Source organism: Equus quagga, chromosome 12, assembly GCF_021613505.1.
Source record: "Equus quagga isolate Etosha38 chromosome 12, UCLA_HA_Equagga_1.0, whole genome shotgun sequence".
Classification (NCBI taxonomy): domain Eukaryota; kingdom Metazoa; phylum Chordata; class Mammalia; order Perissodactyla; family Equidae; genus Equus; species Equus quagga.
In genome coordinates this window covers 6,090,185-6,100,327 of record NC_060278.1, presented here as the reverse complement: position 1 = coordinate 6,100,327, position 10,143 = coordinate 6,090,185, and the positions used below count along the sequence as shown (strand labels likewise).

General features: G+C 42.9%; 1 long non-coding RNA gene across 1 annotated transcript; it reads left to right on the top strand.

Annotated features, from left to right (window-relative positions):
• Positions 1-6,317: 6,317 nt before the first annotated feature.
• Positions 6,318-9,279, top strand: LOC124248420 (uncharacterized). Its single transcript, XR_006891040.1, has 3 exons — positions 6,318-6,449; positions 7,300-7,471; positions 9,086-9,279. It is a non-coding gene; the product is annotated as an uncharacterized LOC124248420 (long non-coding RNA).
• The last annotated feature ends 864 nt before the right edge of the window (positions 9,280-10,143 follow it).

Sequence of the window (10,143 nt, the reverse complement as noted above, 5' to 3'; positions counted from 1 at the left end):
TGATCCGGCAATCCCACTTCTGGGTATAAATCCCAAGGAAAAGAAGTCACTATCTTGAAGAGATATCTGGACTCTCATGTTCACTGATGTATTATTCACAATAACCAAGATATGGAAATAACCTAAGTGTCCAGTGACAGACAAATGGATCAAGAAGATGTGGTATATATACACAATGGAATATTACTCAGCCATAAAAAAGAAATCCTGCCATTTGTGACAATGTGAAGGAAACTAGAGGACATTATGCTAAGTGAAATAAGCCAGACACAGAAAGAAAAGTACCATATGGTCTCACTTTTATGTGGAATCTAAAATAGTCAAATTCATAGAAACAGAGACTAGAATGGTAGTTGCCAGTGATGAAATAATGAAATGCAATAGGATCTATTGGAGAATATGAGGGAGCCATTTGGCTTAAAACTAATTCGGCCCTGACCTTGTTTATCCAGAAAAGCCTGAAGTGGCCTGGTGAGCATGTATTGTACATCTGCTTTAAACATTTACAATGTCCCAAAGCCAAGAATGATGTCCTCAAAGATAGGGATGTTATCTCCACCCATATCAGCATTTCCAGAAGGATAAGCATTTCTTCCTGGAAACTAAAGATTAATTACTGACCTGCTTTAACTCACCTCGTGATCACTGGCCTGCTGACCGCTGACCCACTGTGTTCGTGTTGTGGCCTCTGACCTGCTGTGCCAGCAGAGCATCCTGTGACTAGTAAAAGAGAGATTCCTGTCATATGTTCTAAGATGGTATACAACTGCTCTGTCATCCCACTTCCTTGAAGTATTTCCTTCCTTGGAGAAGGAAGCCTCCAGCTATATTCCTCAAAGCTGCTCATAATAAACTCCACCCAATTTTGGTTTACAGATTGATTATAGATTATTTGCATCACCAGGGGCCAGGGGGTATGGAAAATAGGGAGACAATGGTCAAATGATACAAGCTGTCAGCTATGAGATGAGTAAGTTTTGGACTGAACTTATGGACAGCATGCTGACTATAGTAAACAAAACTGTGTTGTATACTTGAAATTTGCTAAGACGGTAGAACTTACTTGTCCTCACCACACACACAAAAAATGGTAACTATGTGAGATGATGGATGTGCTAATTAACTTGATTATGGTAATCATTTCACAAAATATACATATGTAAAATCACATGGTACACCTTAAAATATACAATTTTATTTGTCAATAAAATGCAAAATTGTCAAATAAAATTTGTCAATTTATATATACCTCAATAAAGCTGGGCAGGGGACGGGGAAAAAGAAAGCCACGGTCCCAAGGTGGCCACTATAAGCATTTGTTACCTATTCTTGATTAACTCTCCACTGTTTCAACTAATATACAAACAACAGAAATAGGGTTGTTGAAAACAGTGGATTGTTGGCTTGTGTTTTGAATTTTAGCAGCAAGCCATCATTAGTGAAACTAAAGGAAGTCAAGATATGTGGATGGGGAAAATATTTGAGAAACGCTCTTCACCCTTTTATAACGGAGGCCTGTAGCCTTTACCTTTAGAGGTGGTCCTGTGGCTTGACCCCAGCCATCTTGTTTCTGATCTACTGTTTAAGGAACTTTTGTTGCCTGGCGTCAACAGAATAGGATGGGCTCTTCTCTGGAGTAAACTTTTCATGCATGGGGTTACTTGACTACCTACACAGACACAGCAAACAAGGGCCTTCATCAAGATTTCAAGTTAGTTATCTAAACTATTTTGGGCCTGCATGCTAATAAACATCTGTTTTTACCATATGGTAGATGCAGATAATCAATAGCTATTTTATAGGTAGGAGAGATAAGGTGAATTTTACTTGAGTTGAGCTGAGGATTATAAACTAGGAAAGCAGCCTTCACTAAGGAAGAAAGTGCTCACATAAACATTTGTCTAATAAATGTCTGTGTGCACGGCAAAATTTGGGCTAAGGCTTGCTTTTATTATGACCTGGTGGAACGGTGGAGCGCGTAGGCAACTGTCAATCACTTTGGATTTCTTCGAGGCTGCAGAGGCCCCGCCAAAAGAACCCAAGGGCCGTGCAAGACCTAATTGTGATTATTTGCCTTAAGTCTGGTCGCTCCTGGTCACTTGTCAGCTCTGAGAGGGCAGGGACCACCAAGCAAACAAATCACAGGAACAAAATGCATCCTGGACTGCTTGGCCAAAGAGCTCAGGCTCACAGGAGAGCTACAGCAAGATGGCACGAGAGCGCGCCTGAGAAAGTGTAAACAGACGCGTGAACACGCGTGAGAGTACGTTCGCCAAGAAAATATTGTGTTTTATGTAATTTCACTTGAAAAGAAGGTTGGCAAGTAGCAAAACAGCAAGAATTTTCATATGCTGACGTATTTTTTGTTGAAATAATTTTTTCTTGCATTTTAGTCCTTCTTTTCTATAATTTAAAATTCTCTTCTTCCATAATGATTAGAGATTATGTACAAATATGGGTAGGGGAATAGATATTTTCATCATTTTTAAATTATTGAATTTATTATAAAGTTATCCCGCATCTCAGTTTCTGTTTTTTCTTATGTTTCTATGTCAGCAGGTTACAAAATACAGCATGTGTAAGGAATGAAAAAACGGGAAAAAAAACCCTCCAAGTACAGTTGCGTGATGATTATCTGTTAGATGAAACTAGGAGAAGCTCAGAATCCCTTCCTTCTGGCGTTTACTGTCTTCATCTATCATCAGGAAAGAGTGTGAACCTCTTGTCATAGCCAAAATCTCTTCAAACTGACTATAGATTATTCCAGAATGATCATGTTTTCTGTCCTGTGGCTCACCTTCTTTTGCAACCAGGAGTTGAAGACTATCAATGCTGCTGTAGATTCTGCCTTCCAGCTCTCTGCACAGTTCGGTGGCCCCTGGCCACATGAGGCCGTTAAGCACTTGGAACGTGGCTAGTCCAAACCGAGATGTGCTCTAAGTACAAATACACTCTGGGTTTCTAGGACTTCGTATGAAAAAAAGAATGCAAGACATCAGTTATGATGTTTATGTTGATTACATGTTATTTTGATCACATAATATTTTGGAAATATCAGGTCAAATAAAATATATTTAAAATTAAGTTCATCTGTTTCTTTTTGCGTTTTTAATGTAGACACTAGGCAAGTTTAAATCCCAGATGAAGTTTACATTTGTGGCTTACATCCTATTGCTATTGGACCCCATTGCTCTCAAGAAAATTCTGTTGGAAAAGCAGCTGAGAAGGTGAAGCTGGGAAAGAGCTGTGCTGTGGCACTCTTTGCTGGCTCTCGGCCCTGGCCATCCAGGTTCCTGCTAAGGCATGCCTTCTGGATCTAACTCAGCCCAGGTCTAAAATCCCTTTCTTCTGTTTGAGCCCTATTTTTTCAGGCCTCTGCTCTGTGCCAGCTGACAGCCAGGTAACTTGATAAATTATTCCTTGTGAGCGAGTGGTAGAAGCTACTGGATTAATGCAGTATATCTTTATATGTCCCAGTTCTGCAATTTCACAGGGTCCTTCTGGACACATATCGTAATTTATTGTTCATCCATTCAACAAATACCTGCTGACTACCGACCGTACTCCAAACACACTGTTAGTCCCCAGACCAGAGAAACTCACTGTCTTTTGAGAGAGAGAGAGAGAGAAAATGTCAATCCAGTGAGCAAGATTCTAGAGTGGCAGAGTAGAGGTACATATAAATAAATGGATTTGGAATCAGGAAAGATAATATGGCACAACACTCAGAACGGCCCAGGGGGACTTCACAGAGGAGCTAGAGTCTGAGAAGCATTTTGAATAGTGAGCAAATGATCTGTAGGGAGAGAAGTGAGGAAAAACTCAAGGGAACAGTCGTCCCAAAAGCACAGAGCATGGAATGTCTCGACTCATTGACCGGTGGGAATTTCAAGTACCCCAAAGCAAGGTAGGACATTTGGCCTTCCTCAACTATGGGCTTATCTCAAGGAATTCTTCCAAGTCTTGCTTTTAGGGACTAAAGAGAAAGAGGTAACATCATTAATAGCTGGTAAAAGGGTTATTTCTGCCCCAGCATTAGAATAGGGGGTGAACCATTATTGAACAAAGCTTTCATGACTTCTTAATTTCCACGCTAATTAAACCAGGAAACTCCAGGAAAGACTCATGACTAACTTCATATGAGATACTTGAAGCACCTGGATTAGAACAATCCTTTATTTCTGATTAAAAGAGAAAAAAAAAGGGGAGGAGAAGAACCCCATTACTCATGTTAGGCAGGCAATATTGTAAGCAGTAGTCTCGTGGGCCATGTTGAATCACCCATGGCCGAGGTTCCCAACCCTGTCATCCCACACATTTGTGCCTTGAGGTCAGGAGTTGCTGGTAGATGCAGTGAGCGGGTTGCTAGTTGGCACTTCTGCCCAGGGAAGTGTGAGCCCTGCGACATCCCCTCTGCGGATTGCAGGGCATGCGCTCACCAGATGCTGGCCAGTGCCCTCCCTTCTGCCAGCTGCCTCTTGGTTGGTTGGATTGGTATTCCTTGGGAGTCTCCAGGCCCAGGCCTGATCTGGCCATGGTCTCTATCTTTCTTAGAAATAAAACATTTCTTAGAAAAGAGTATAGTTTCTGCTTTTCAACTTCTCATTTGGAAAAATTTTAATCTTATACAAAAGTTGAAAGAATTATATGAATACCAGTACACCTTTTACCAGTTGCTGACAGTGTTAACATTGTGCACAAGTTCTCTCTCTCTCCCTCTCCCATTTGAAAATCAGAGATACTACAAAGCTTGATTCCTAAATATGACAGCATGTATCTGCTAAGAACAAGGACATTGTCCTACATAATCAAAATAACATGACCACATGCACCCAAGACATTTAATATTACCTAGTATGCAAACTATTCAGGGTTCCCAAAAAGCTAAGTCATATCCTCTATAGCTGTGTCCTCTAAGTCCCCACCCTGCATTTGGGCGACAAGCTTTTCTCATCTTCTTTATTGTGGAGAAATCCTTTCCCTGTGTTTGTTTGTCGTGTTGTTGTTTGTGGTTGTCTTGGTCTGTCATGACATTGAATGTCACGACATGACATTTCTTTGACCCTGTCCAGTTTTCTTGTGGCATGTCCGCATTCAGGATTGGTCTGATGACCCCTGGTTATCAGACCAGGTTAAACATTTTGGCAAGAACACCACCTCGGTGACATGTCCTTCCCACTGCCTCGCCTCGGGAGATGCACAGGGTCAGTTTGTGAGGAGTGTAGACTTTTATGAGTTATGTGCTTGAAACTGTCCCAGATGGGGGACAACCCTGAATAGCTTCACCTGCACAGCCCAGATGTGATGCAGGAGGCACCTGAGAGGTCTGCGTTTGTCCAGTTCTTTACGAATAAAGCTTAGCTGCACAGAGAAAAACGAAGGGAGGTGTCTTTGGAGGATCAGCCAGGCATGGGAGGAAGGGGCTCACCTCTCTCTCGGGTTACTAATTTGATGTGAATATTATGTGAGTTGCCCTCTTGCCGCCTCTAGCTCACAGTAATGAAATATTCCACCCAGCACACAGCTCCGCCAACACAAATGCAGGCCAGGGCTTTCTCCCTCCCCTAGGGGGCTGTTGGCTTCCCTTGCACATGTGGAGTTGAACTTTCTTCTCCCCTTTCGTTCTGCTTAGTAAGCAGACCCTGACTGAGGACACCTGCATCCTATTCACCCTGTAACCCGAAGCCGATGTGCTGGCTGCAGGGCATCTCTTCCTCCTTGGCTCCTATCAGGGGAGGTGACTGGGAGCTTTCACAGAGACGAGGACTGCTGGTCCATAGATAATGAGGCTTATTGTTTATTGATTGACACATGCATCCGAGCTATTGCGCACTGATGGTCTGGCCATTGGTAGCCCCTGCTTCCTTGCTTTTTCTCTTTTAGTGGAAGAAAAATTTAACTCTTCGTTAGGGCCCTAATAAAGGAGACTTTGGAACAAAGGAGAAAGCAAAAACACATGGTTTCCTCCCCAAATTCAGCACTTCGAACGTTTACAGCCTAAAAGCATTTACACACCACTTATAAAGACAGTAACTGCTGCTTAAATAAACAAACCATTAGTCTGAGAATAGAATCATCGACACTGACACCAAATATCCCTGTTGTCACTCCTGGTGGACACAGGCTCAGCGTGTTCATATAAACATTAGCTGGAGAAATGTACACCACAGCGTCATTATTTATGGTATTTCAAAATGCGCTCGCCAGGAGCTTCTTAATATGAGTAAACATCACCAGTCACGTTGCCCTGATCACATTTGTTTTTCTATATATGAACATTTCGGCCACATTTTCCACCCCTTTCGCAAGCCGGGCACGAGCAGTGATGTCTGGATGAGCCTGCCTGCTGACTAACAGCCCGGGATGGCGACTCCCATCCAGCAGCTGAGCAGCTGGGCCAGGAGGCTGAACAAACATCCCTCACTCAAGATGCACTCAAGAACGCTAAGGTTTATTTACTGAGCTCATATTGGGTTCCGGGCACCTTGCTAAGTGTTTTACAGACGCCTCATTTATTCTCTGCCGTTGGAGGTAGTTAGAAACAGGAGACTGAAAATAAAAATACTGTCCATCGCTAGATGCCTAGATAAACAGGTGTGGTATATCCATACAACGGAATATCTTTCAGCCTGAAAAAGGGAAGGACATTTTGACATATGCCACAAGATGTTTGAAACTTGAAGACGTTACACTAAATGAAATAAGCTGGTCACAAAAAGACAAACATTGTATGATTTCTTTTAAGTGAGGTACCTAGAGGAGTCAAATTCATAGACATGGAAAGTAGAATGGCGGTTGCCAGGGGCTGAGGGAGGGAGAAATGGGACTCAGTGTTTCATGGGGACAGACTTCAGTTGGGGAAAATGAAAAAGTTCTGGAGATGGATGGTGGTGAGGGTCTCACAAGAATGTGAATACACTTAGTGCCACTTAGTGTACACTTGAAAATGGTTAATTCTATGTTATGTGTATTTTGCCACAATAACGAAAGTAAGAATACTGTCATGTGAGAAACTGAGACTGCAGCGAGGTTTTCTTCTCTGATCACTTTGGGAATGCTTACCTTAAAACTCCTTTTTCTGAAGCTCCACTGTCTGTAGATTTCTCACTCTGGTTTTTTGAATGATAGAGATGGTTTTCTGTGAACCACCCATGTCATCTTTTCCCCAGTGTCCTAAAAAATGGAAGTTTCTGTCTTGTATCTGCCATTGTATGTTTAACTTGCCTATAAAGTAAGACGGTAGCTTTCCTAACTCTCCTGAATGTTTCTCTCTTGCATTTACCACCACTCACTTCTTAGGAACTCTGAAGAAAAAGGGTCCAACCTGTCTGACCTGAAGTATCCTGGCCTGGTGCCCACACCCGCTGGGCCTGTGCACCTGAAGATGTGGAATTCTTTCTACTCCAGATGCTGTGGACGCCGAATGACTGAATTGACCCTGCTGCGTATGAAGGATGGGCTCTATCATGATGTGGGTAATTAAAATATATTCTTGTATGGAAGGCACTTCTTGGACGTTTTCCAGGATGAAGAGAATTCCTGAATAAAAAGCCCAGATCTTTGCCAAAAGTTGCTGATCCCCTTCAGAGATGTTTCATGCTTTGCATTGGTGTTAACTAATTCTTGTTCACTGATAATTTGTTAATGCCCTTTACTATCTATCAAGTGCCATAATTAGCTTATTTGATCCCCATCACTTAATGGAGTGGATTGTGACACACCATTTTTACCATTTTAGGGGGTGGGGAAAATAAGACCAGAGAGAGAAAGAGATTTGCCTAAGGCCATGGTTCTCAAATTTGAGCATGTTTCAGAATCACCTGAAGTCTTTTTAAAATGGTTTCCTAGACACCAGTCCTAGAGCTCCTGAGTCTGTAGGTCTGTGGTGGGCCTAAGAATTTGCAATTTTGCAATTTGCAAGCTCCCAAGCGATGATGGTGCTGATACCACCAGGCAGGGGCCACACTTTGAGAAGCACAGGCCTGAGGTCATGGAGTTGTTAGGTGACAGAACCAAGCCCAGTGTTCCTTGCACTCCTAGTCCTGCCTACCAATCAATTATCATGTGTATAGAAGGGGTGGTGCCAATTTGTAAAATACATTGCACAAACCACTCCCCAAAATAGGGTCGTTATTTCATAATCAGGCAACTATCCTGTTAGCCCCTTGAAGGCAGGAATCCCCTCGTTCATCACTTTGCCTAAAAGCTTCCAGCCTCGTAGGCCGTAGGAAGTAGCTGTTGGTTAATCACGAATATATAACTTCCCAAGATAAATAATTCATCCAGCCCGTCTGTTGACTGCTAAGGTATACTTTTCAATCTCTGGGAAAATTGAGGAGCCAAGCATTCCTTCCACTGCACCCGCGCCTGCTTGAATGTCCTTCATTACCTCGTAGCTCAGCTTGGGCTTCATGAATTGAACACCTCCCTTTCTCCTGCCTGCAACACAGAAGGCTCAGCTCCTGGAAACAAAACCTACAGCAAAATGCTGTGACTCCCATAAATCTCCTTCCAATGCTTTGGGCCTGCAGGCTGAGTTAAATATGAAGGTGAGCAGTGTCTGATGCTGTTAGCAATGCCAACGACAATATGGAGGCCATTCACTGTCATCGGGGCGTCAGGCAGCGGCTGAGAGCAGCCGGGATCCGAGCTGCCACATCTTCGCTGCATTAGCATGGGGCCAGATGACTTCATCAGCATCTGCAGTGCTCCTGGAGAGCTTGCTTTCCTGCATACTCACACACACACACACACACACACACATTTATTTTTTCAGTCTTCTAATGAATTTATATCCTCAGTGTGACACAAATCATTTTGACTTTTGTTGTTGTAACAGCCTAAAAGGGTGAGTTTAGTTTTCTGGCAAACACAAATAATTACTCAATATGATTGTGTGTGTGTGTGAGTGTGTGTGTGTGTTAGAGATGAGGAAGAGGATCTGATCAGAGGAGAGTCTGCTGCTTTCGGGCCTGAATTCTGGGTTCGAGTTGGCCTGACTTGCAAAGTCTGTCCAGGCCCATGGGCTGTGTGTCTGGGTTGATAGGGTGCCATTTTAATTATTTATGTATTTTTACTTTCTTAGGGCCTGCCAATAACAATTGGGAGCTCTCTGGTTTATGTTCTGGCAAATATCAACACAACAAAACAAAACACAGCAAAAACTCCGTTTGTGAGGCTTCTGGAGAGGAGAAAAGCAGTCTCTGAACATATGGTTACCAATTAGAGTTTTCTTGAACAGTTACGCTTTCGAGAGAAGACAGAAAATGTGTCCCTGCCCCAGGACAGTGTAATGTGGCCCAAGGACAGAGCGAGTGGACTTGGACTTGTGGAGATGAGTTATGCAGCTCTGTGCTGAGCTGTCTCAGACCCTGAGTCAAAAGAAAAATTCAATAATGGTGATTCCATCTTTACTTAAAATTTTGATATTTTGTTCATCATGGATTCTTTTGCATTGATTTTATAATGTTGCATTGAAACATTATTTGTCTTAATTAGAGATTTTTGTATCACCTTAAATTTTGCCCCCGAGACGAGTGGCTCACACCCCTCGCCCTAGTCTGGCTCCGAGTTCGCGTCCAGTTCTCAGACAGCCACAGGCCTGGAGCCTCTGGTTACCACAGAAGGTCCAGGGCGATGATTTGGTGAGATGGGTCATCCTTTTGCGGACGTATCAGCTGAGTTTATGGAGTGCTTTGTATCCATTGGGTACTTCTCTCACTCTGTGAGCCCCATGAGTGTGGACACTGCCTGATTTAGTCACACTGTGGTCTCCAAAACAAGGACAGTCCCTAGTACGTAGCAGATAGTCAATAAGTATTTGTTGGAACAACCTTATGAGGTTAGTGCTATTATTTCCCTCATTTTACAGAAAAGGAGGAATTTGCCAATGGCCCAAATTCATACAGCCGTGAGTGATGAAGCCCCGACGGTCCACTGGAATCCTGTGCTCTCAATAGGAGACCTCTCTGCTCTCTTCTATTGTCACAGAACCCTGAGGATTCTGTCCCTCAAAGTGTCCCATTGCCCATAGGTGCTGATGGTTGTGACTTCTTGGAAAATCAAATGAAACAGCTCTGTGGTTGGATGTCTTTATACGTTTTTTTCCTTGTTTAAGCCTTAAGGGATACAACCATTTTTAAA